The sequence below is a fragment of the Microtus pennsylvanicus genome, chromosome 6 (assembly GCF_037038515.1).
Source record: "Microtus pennsylvanicus isolate mMicPen1 chromosome 6, mMicPen1.hap1, whole genome shotgun sequence".
Taxonomy (NCBI): Eukaryota; Metazoa; Chordata; class Mammalia; order Rodentia; family Cricetidae; genus Microtus; species Microtus pennsylvanicus.
This window is the reverse complement of record NC_134584.1, coordinates 8997180-9005234: the sequence shown is the minus strand read 5'-3', so window position 1 is coordinate 9005234 and position 8055 is coordinate 8997180.

Sequence of the window (8055 nt, the reverse complement as noted above, 5' to 3'; positions counted from 1 at the left end):
GAGGTGTGTGTTTTCCATTAAGGGTCAGAAAACATTTTCTCTCTCACTTCCTTTTTTGGTGGGGGTGATAGTTGGTAAGAAGGATGGAAGTGAAGAAGCCAAGCTGGCCAGGTGGGTTTGGGGGTTCCTGGATGCATGAGGAATGAGCCGCATTATCCTGAGCAGCTTCAGGGGACAGCTGTGGGGGCAACTAGAAGCCTGGGCTCTACCACGCGGGTCTGTGGCCTTGCACAGGGACAGCTGCCGCTGACTGCTCACCACTGCCGACCACTTGGACACCTTACTCCTGGGTCTCTGCTGCCTTTGGGTTTAGGTAGTTTTCCATTTTGCCGAGCAGTTTCCTGGCTCAGAGAGGATGCCCTAGAGGTGAGCACACTGTGTCAACGTTGTCCTGAGAAGCAGCAGTGTAGAAAGAATCGTGGGTCAAGAATCCAGAAGCCTGGGTTCATTTCAGTGTCCTCACCTGCTCGTCATGGGCTTGTTCATGATTGTGGGACATCGCTCTGGCCTGTAGGATCTGAGCCATATGGAGCACTGACAGAGAAGTAACCTCAAAGGACAAACCTGGAATTACATGGGAAGAGGGAACCTCAGTGGCCCGGGTCAGACTTCCTGTGGGTGTGTCCGTTTGGCATTTTCTTAATTACTAGTTGACGTAGAAGGGCCCAGCCCACTGCAGGTGATATTTTCCCTGCACCATATAAAAAGGCTGGCCGAGCAGAGAACCAGGGAGCCTCTCTGTCCACGGCCTCTGCTGCAGTTCCTGCCTCTAGGTTCCTGCTTGAGCTCCTGTCCTGGCTCCACTGTGGACTGTAACCTGTAAACTTAGATGTACTCTCTTACACCAAGTTGCTTTTGGTCGTGAGTTTATTACTGCAATAGAAAACAAATTTGGACAAGTTTTGCTTTATACTCTTAGGGGTACTGTAATGGTACTGCAAAGTATGTGGGTCACAGCCATGGAAGCATCGGTCCTCGCAGCCTGGAGGCCAAAAGGTGTCAGCAAGATAGGCACCTTGGAATGCTAAAAACCCAAACAGTCCTGCACTGTCCTATTTAAACTGACGGTCCAGTAGCTCCCGTGCCACAACAAGACCATACGCAAGCTGGGAACCAGGCTGAGAGATTTAAAAACACATAAACAGACGAGACATGCACACAGGTCATCCCTGATATAAGAATGCCAATGCCCACTTTGTTGTGCTCAGGGGCAGCTTATATAGGGATCCTTAGCCACGCCCAGCTCTCGGGATCTTTCAGCTGCCGGCTTTATCAGCCTGCCATCAGGGTCTCTTGCTCAGAGCAGCTGCAGGCAGTTTAGAAAGTCAGGGGGCCAGGGATCTGTAGCTCCCAACATTGGAAGGCTTTGAGGAGAGAATGCTTCACTGCTCCATCCCATTTCTAGTGTCCCTAGAGTGCCTTAGTTTGTACTGGCATCTACACATGCCCTACTTCCCATTGGTGTGTGTGTGTGTGTGCCCGTGCGTACATGTGCGTGTTTGTGTGTGTGTGTGGTGTACACGCAGTGTTGTTTTTTCACATGACTGTCTTCCCATTGGGGTGTATCTGGGTCTTTGCCTCTTAACATGGACATCTCATTGAGGTCTGTGTGTTTCTGCTCCCATGCATAGCCCTGCCTTCTGGTCTTCCTTTCACGAGGCCTTCCTGTGTGACTGTGTCCACATTTTCTTATAAGGATTCCAGTCGTGTTAAGGCTTAGCCTAAGAAAGTTAAATCTGCACAGACTACACTAGTACAATATTCACATGTACTAGGGGTGAGTAGTGGCTCCCTGGGAGCACACGCAGAACCCATCTGCAAAGGTCTCAAAGGGAACTAGGCCACGGGGACCCTTGCGTCTGTGCTTGGTACAAAGCAAAAGGGGTAGCCACAGGGAAGGAAGCTAGAATTAACCATGGCTCTGTTGAAAAAGAATTAATCTTGAAAGTATTTGCATATGTTATAAAAATAGGCTAGTTGTTACACTTTTGGCTTCACCAAGAGGCATAAATTTGGCAAACTGTAGCTAGGTCTCTATAATCTGAATCTCCAAGCCTCTGATCTGTGTCTGTTTGCTGCGGCAGCAACCAGATCCAGGCAATAACACAAGTACCACATCTTTTACAATTTTAAATAAGGTCTAATCTTCCTATATTTGCAAAGGAGAGTGAGAAAGGAAAATAGGTGAAAGTTGTTGGGCAGGTGACTCTGGAAGCTGCAGGGATAGTCTCTGGGGCTGTCACTAGGGGGCAGCAAAGTTCATGGCATTGACTGAGTACGGGGTAACCTGGATGAAAGCAGCAGCGAATACGTGTGTGTGTGTGTGTGTGTGTGTGTGTGTGTGTGTGTGTGTGTGTGTGTGTGTGTGAAGGAGAGAGAGGGAGGGAGGGAGAGAGAGAGAGAGAAAGGGAGAGAGCAGAGTATGCATGTTTGTGCGTGTCAGAAGTGGAAGAGCAATGACAACTAAGGTCAGTTTTCCTTATGTTTGCCGCTGTCTTTTTGCCTGAACCAGGCCTAGACAGACAGGAACGGGAACTACACCAGGATGAAGTGGTCTCTGATGGATGGGAGATCCTTGAATTACAGGAATCCTTACTTCCAAACTTTGCTGGTGGATGCATTGTGGGCAAGTGTTTTTCAGACGAAAGAAAAAAATAGGAAGCAGAAAAATTCAGATTTGGGTGAATTTTAGGGAAACAAAGGAGCAACCAGGTTCCTATTTTATTTATTTATTTATTTATTTTTGGTTTTTCGAGACAGGGTTTCTCTGTGGTTTTGGAGCCTGTCCTGGAACTAGCTCTTGTAGACCAGGCTGGTCTAGAACTCACAAAGATCCACCCGCCTCTGCAGGTTCCTATTTTAAAAGATAATCTTACAGCTCACTTGCTGGAGGATTGCAAATCAAGATCTTGGCTTTGTGGTAGTGAACTAGCAAATCAGTTCACTTAGTGAACACAGGCCGAGATTTTCCCAAGTGGGAATTTCTCAGACTCACGGAGAGTGGACAGGTGGTGGGGTGAGGAGGCCTGCGTATTAGAAGCAGTCAGGGCGCAGTGAACACTGGGGGTTATTACTGTCAACAGTATACACGCCATCTTCATCAGATAAGCTGCTGCACACAGCTAATAGTGAGGGCTCACGAAGGAATGCGTTTCAATGGGGACACAGCCGCTTGCTGCTTACGACATGCAGGGCTACAACTATAAACCGGTGGTAACTGCTGTTGTGATTAGCGTGGAGGATGCAGTGCCAATGTGCTGCTGAAACCAAATGATGAAGTGCAACATCTTCAGCAATCTGCAGGAGCTGCGTCACGTGGGACATCCCTTCGTGGACATCCCTGTGTGGACATCCCTGTGTGACCTGCAGGATCTGAGCCATGTGGGACATCCCTGTGTGGACATCCCTGTGTGGACATCCCTGTGTGGACATCTCTCCGTGGACATCCCTGTGTGGACATCTCTCCGTGGACATCCCTCCATGGACATCCCTCTGTGGACATCCCTGTGTGGACATCCCTCCGTGGACATCCCTGTGTGGACATCCCTCCATGGACATCCCTCCGTGGACATCCCTCTGTGGACATCCCTGTGTGACCTGCAGGATCTGAGCCATGTGGGACATCCCTCTGTGGACATCCCTCTGTGGACATCCCTGTGTGACCTGCAGGATCTGAGCCATGTGGGACATCCCTCTGTGGACATCCCTCTGTGGACATCCCTGTGTGACCTGCAGGATCTGAGCCATGTAAGACATTCTTCTGTGACGTCCAGAACCGGAACCATGTGGGACATCCCTCTGTGGACGCCTGCAGGATCTGAGCCATGTGGGACATCCCTGTGTGGACATCCCTGTGTGGACATCCCTGTGTGGACATCCCTGTGTGGACATCCCTCTGTGGCCTGCAGGATCTGAGCCATGTGGGACATCCCTCTATGGACACCCCTCTGTGGCCTGCAGGACCTGAGCTACACGGGTCACTCTGACACAGAAGTGGCCTCAATTTTCTGAGAAGACACTGGCTAGGAAGACTAGGGTAGACCGTCCACAGCTGTAGCATCGTGTCTGCAGGCTAAGCATTTGCTCACAAGTTGTTCTGCTTCAGTGTGTTCCACCCAACCTCACTGGGTTGGATGACTTGCTGCCTTTTCCCAGGTTTCACAAGAACCGTCTCCTCCTTGCTTGGCCAGCGACTCTGCCTCCTCCAGTGTGTAGCTTCCCTTGCTCCCCTGTTGTGTGATGTTTTACTCTTTTGTCTTTTTTGGGGGGTCCACCACCCAGCTCCCAGATAAATCACACACACAGGTTTATTCTTAGTTATGAATGCCTGACCTTAGCTCTGCTTGTTTCTTGCCTGCTTTTCTTAAATCATCCCAGCTACCTTTTGCCTCTGGGCTTTTAGCTTTCTCTGTTTCTGTATACTTTTCTTTACTTTATCCATAGCTTGCTGGGTGGCCCCTGATGTTCTCTTCTCTTTCTTCTCTTGCTCCTCTTCTTCCTCTTTTCTCCTGTTTATCCTCTCTTCCTGGTAGCCCCACTATCCTTGCTCCTGCCTTGCTATTGGCTGTTCAGTTCTTCATTAGACCATCAGGTGTTTTAGAAAGGCAAAGAATCACAGCTTCACAGAGTTAAACAAATGCAGCATAAACAAAAACAACACACCTTAAAAGAATATTCCCCAACACTCCCCTAATCAGAAAAATCTAACTTTATACTAATGTCCTTTGGCTGTTGGAGTCCATCGAAAGAAGTTTTGCCTTTATAAACCTGGAATCTCACGTCTCAGAGAAACAAACACCTCTTCCCAATGACTCCCCAGTCTCTGGCACATACCACACACGGTCTGTGGGCTGAACTGATATTTCGGGCTCTGTGTTTGCAAGAAACAATATCTCTTGGTAACCCCACTGTTTTTAACTGTTATTATGGAAAATTTTTGAACACCTATAAGAGCTGAAACAATTGTATAATGGAACCATGAGTCCCTTTATTCAGTGTGACAAATTACCATAATTTTTCAGTCATGTTCCATCTATTTTTTATTGGAGTGCTTCTAGAAAACCCAAGCTATTATATCATTTTGCCCCAAATACTTCAGTGCACATTTATAACCATTTTTCTAACCATTCAGCCACTATTTCAAGTAACAAAATTAATAATTGCTTTCTACAGCTTCACATCAGGACAATATCGCGTTCCTTGTGCCGTCACTGCTTTATTGTGCTCAAGTCAGGATGTGAGGTCCTCGGGTTCTTTGCAGCTACGAAGCTCTGAAGTCTTGATAACACAACTACCCTTCCTTCACCTGGAGAAATTAATCAGTTACCCTACAGAATGGTCAAAATTGTTGGCTTACTGTCATCTAACCTGTTCCTGTGTCTGCTGTAATTCACTGAGTTAAAGGTGACACCCAGAGTGTAGATTAAGGCCAGTTTCGGTTCATTCTCTTCTCTCTCTCTCTCTCTCTCTCTCTCTCTCTCTCTCTCTCTCTCTCAATATCTATCTCTCTCTCTCTCTCTCTCTCTCTCTCTCTCTCTCTCCTCTCTATTGACCTTTCCCTAATAGTTTTAGCCTATATCGAGTGTGACTTAGCTCCATTACTTGACTGTTGTCAAAACATAATCCAAAAATGGTTTTCTAATTCCATCATTCCTCTTGATTATCTTATATATCTTATATTTGCCTATAAAGCCCAAAGAAATTTGATGCTTAAGGTTACGATAAGGACTTGATCAGGGCAGTAAGTCAGCCGAGTATAAAAGCCAGGGGCATCAGGCCTTCTGCACCCCTCACAATATCAATATTTATGTCTTTTTTGGTTTTTTCGAGACATGGTTTCTCTGTAGCTTTGGTGCCTGTCTCCCGGAACTAGCTCTTGTAGACCAGGCTGGCCTCGAACTCCCAGAGATCCGTCTGCCTCTGCCTCCCAAGTGCTGGGATTAAAGGCATCTGCCACCACCGCCCGGCTTTATTTATGTCTTTTTTTTTTTAACATCAAAGACAGGAAATCTAGTGAGGTAAAAGCTTGTTCATCCTCTCCATGGACCCTGGCCTGTGTCCTGATTTAGATAAGATGGTTTGGGTGGACAATGGCTTTCTTCTCACTCATTAGTCCTCATTTTTTTCCATGACCTTGGCTCAGATTTAGAGGCCAGTGCGAACACGTTATTAATAGTGCCTGTATACTTGACTTCATGAGGCTCTCTTAATCTGCAGGGAAGCACAGCCAGGCAGCCCTCCTCTGAGCCACAAACATGAGTACATATTGGCCCACCCCTTAAGACCGCCAGGAAACAGACCAAATGCAGAGGCATGCTTACACCAATTTAGGATATGTTAGATGCTGTGAATTAAAGTCCCAATTACAGGGGGCCGCTTAACTGAGTTTATGCTGCTATTTTAAAACAGTAATTAACTGTGCCCAGTTATGTAGCTTCCCTACATCCCTACATCTAGGTTTGGTCGTCAATCTATTGAGCTAGGTGGGTTTTTCTAGCCTTAGTGAGGGTGTATGAGAAATCAGTATAAATATAGCCTGTCTGCCGCGCAAGATGTGCTGAAGTTACAGCTAATGTGACCAGACAGCAATCTCCTCTCATTTCTCCTTCCCACCCGGGGTTAGCAGAATGGCTTCTAACGGAGCCTCTCAGGAGAAACAGCACAGGCTTCCCACTGCAGTATGGGCTGCATCCCTGACCTCTCACCAGTCCGTTTCCCGGAATTCACGGAGCCTCTGTGAAATACGGGCTCACGCCTCTCTTTGGAGACCTGCAGACAGCTGGATCCCGGTACATAGCACTTCCGTACCATGCACACAACCATCAACATGCACAGTTTCCACGTAGGCCAGAGTGGTGTAAAAGGAAGGCTGATCTGATCCCTGTGCACTCCCAAATACCCAGTTTGCCTCTATTCTAGTAACTTGCTTTTAGAAGAGGGATTTTATGCTCCCTCCTTCTTGGCATGGGGTTTGCAAGTTAAGAGTCAAAGGTCTTAAACACATAGATACATCTGAACTTGCTTTCCCTTAAATTTTATTCAGGTACCTGGAATACACAAAAGGTCACACAAAATTTATCTTTAAAGGAATTAAAACCTCAATAGTTGGAAGTTCTGTTTGTCTTGCTGTTTGTCCATGTCTCACAGCGTCTCTTACAGCCTCAGCCTCACATTGGACTCAAGAGCTGCCTCATTCCATGGAAATATACAGGTACAACATATGTCTGTGCTGATCACATGCACAGAAAGATACAGGTACAACATATGTCTGTGCTGATCACATGAACGGAAAGATACAGGTACAACACATGTCTATGCTGATCACATGCAACCTCTGCATTGCTCTCTGGGCATGACCAAGCTCCACATGCTTGCAGTGGTGATGTGGATCTGATCAGCTTGCATTTCAAATGCCAATCTCAGTGTTATGGGTTTTGCAATTTCCAGGTCCCATGTCAACACATGGGTCTGATATGGCCTCTCCTGCTTCTCAGTCCTTGTGACCACTAAAATGGCAGCTAGCAGAGTTACATTTGAATGGCCGTGAATAGACCGTTTGTAGCGGGATTATTTCAGTCTGGGCTATGCTGGCTAAACCGAGTTCTCATCCTAATTAGTACCAGCCACTTCCACCTTCCCAGGTGTGCAAAGTCTCATGGCCCCAAGCTGGTCCCTCTTGCTCTGCTTTTGGAAAGGTTGAGAACTGGGAAAGGTTGAGAGTAAATTACAGGGTTTGTTTTGTTTTGCTAATATCTTCATGTAGACAGAAATACTATCAGGCATGCTTTCACAGCTTCTGCTCATGGGAGAAGGGAGATGGCCCCCTTTCTTTACATAGCTCCAAGCTCCAGGGAGATGTCCACATCGCTAAGTGGTTCCCAGAAAAACTAAGGCCCTTGAGACTTCGGCTCATGGTGGGAAAGTTCCTGGCCTTTTTCCTGACTCATGCTTTACTCGGGCAATCTGCCAGGAGAGACTAGGGGCAAGAAGGAAGTGGGATTCCTTTAGCTGAGAAGGGAGAGGGTCCAGAGCTGCCTTAAACCCTAGTGACAGTCA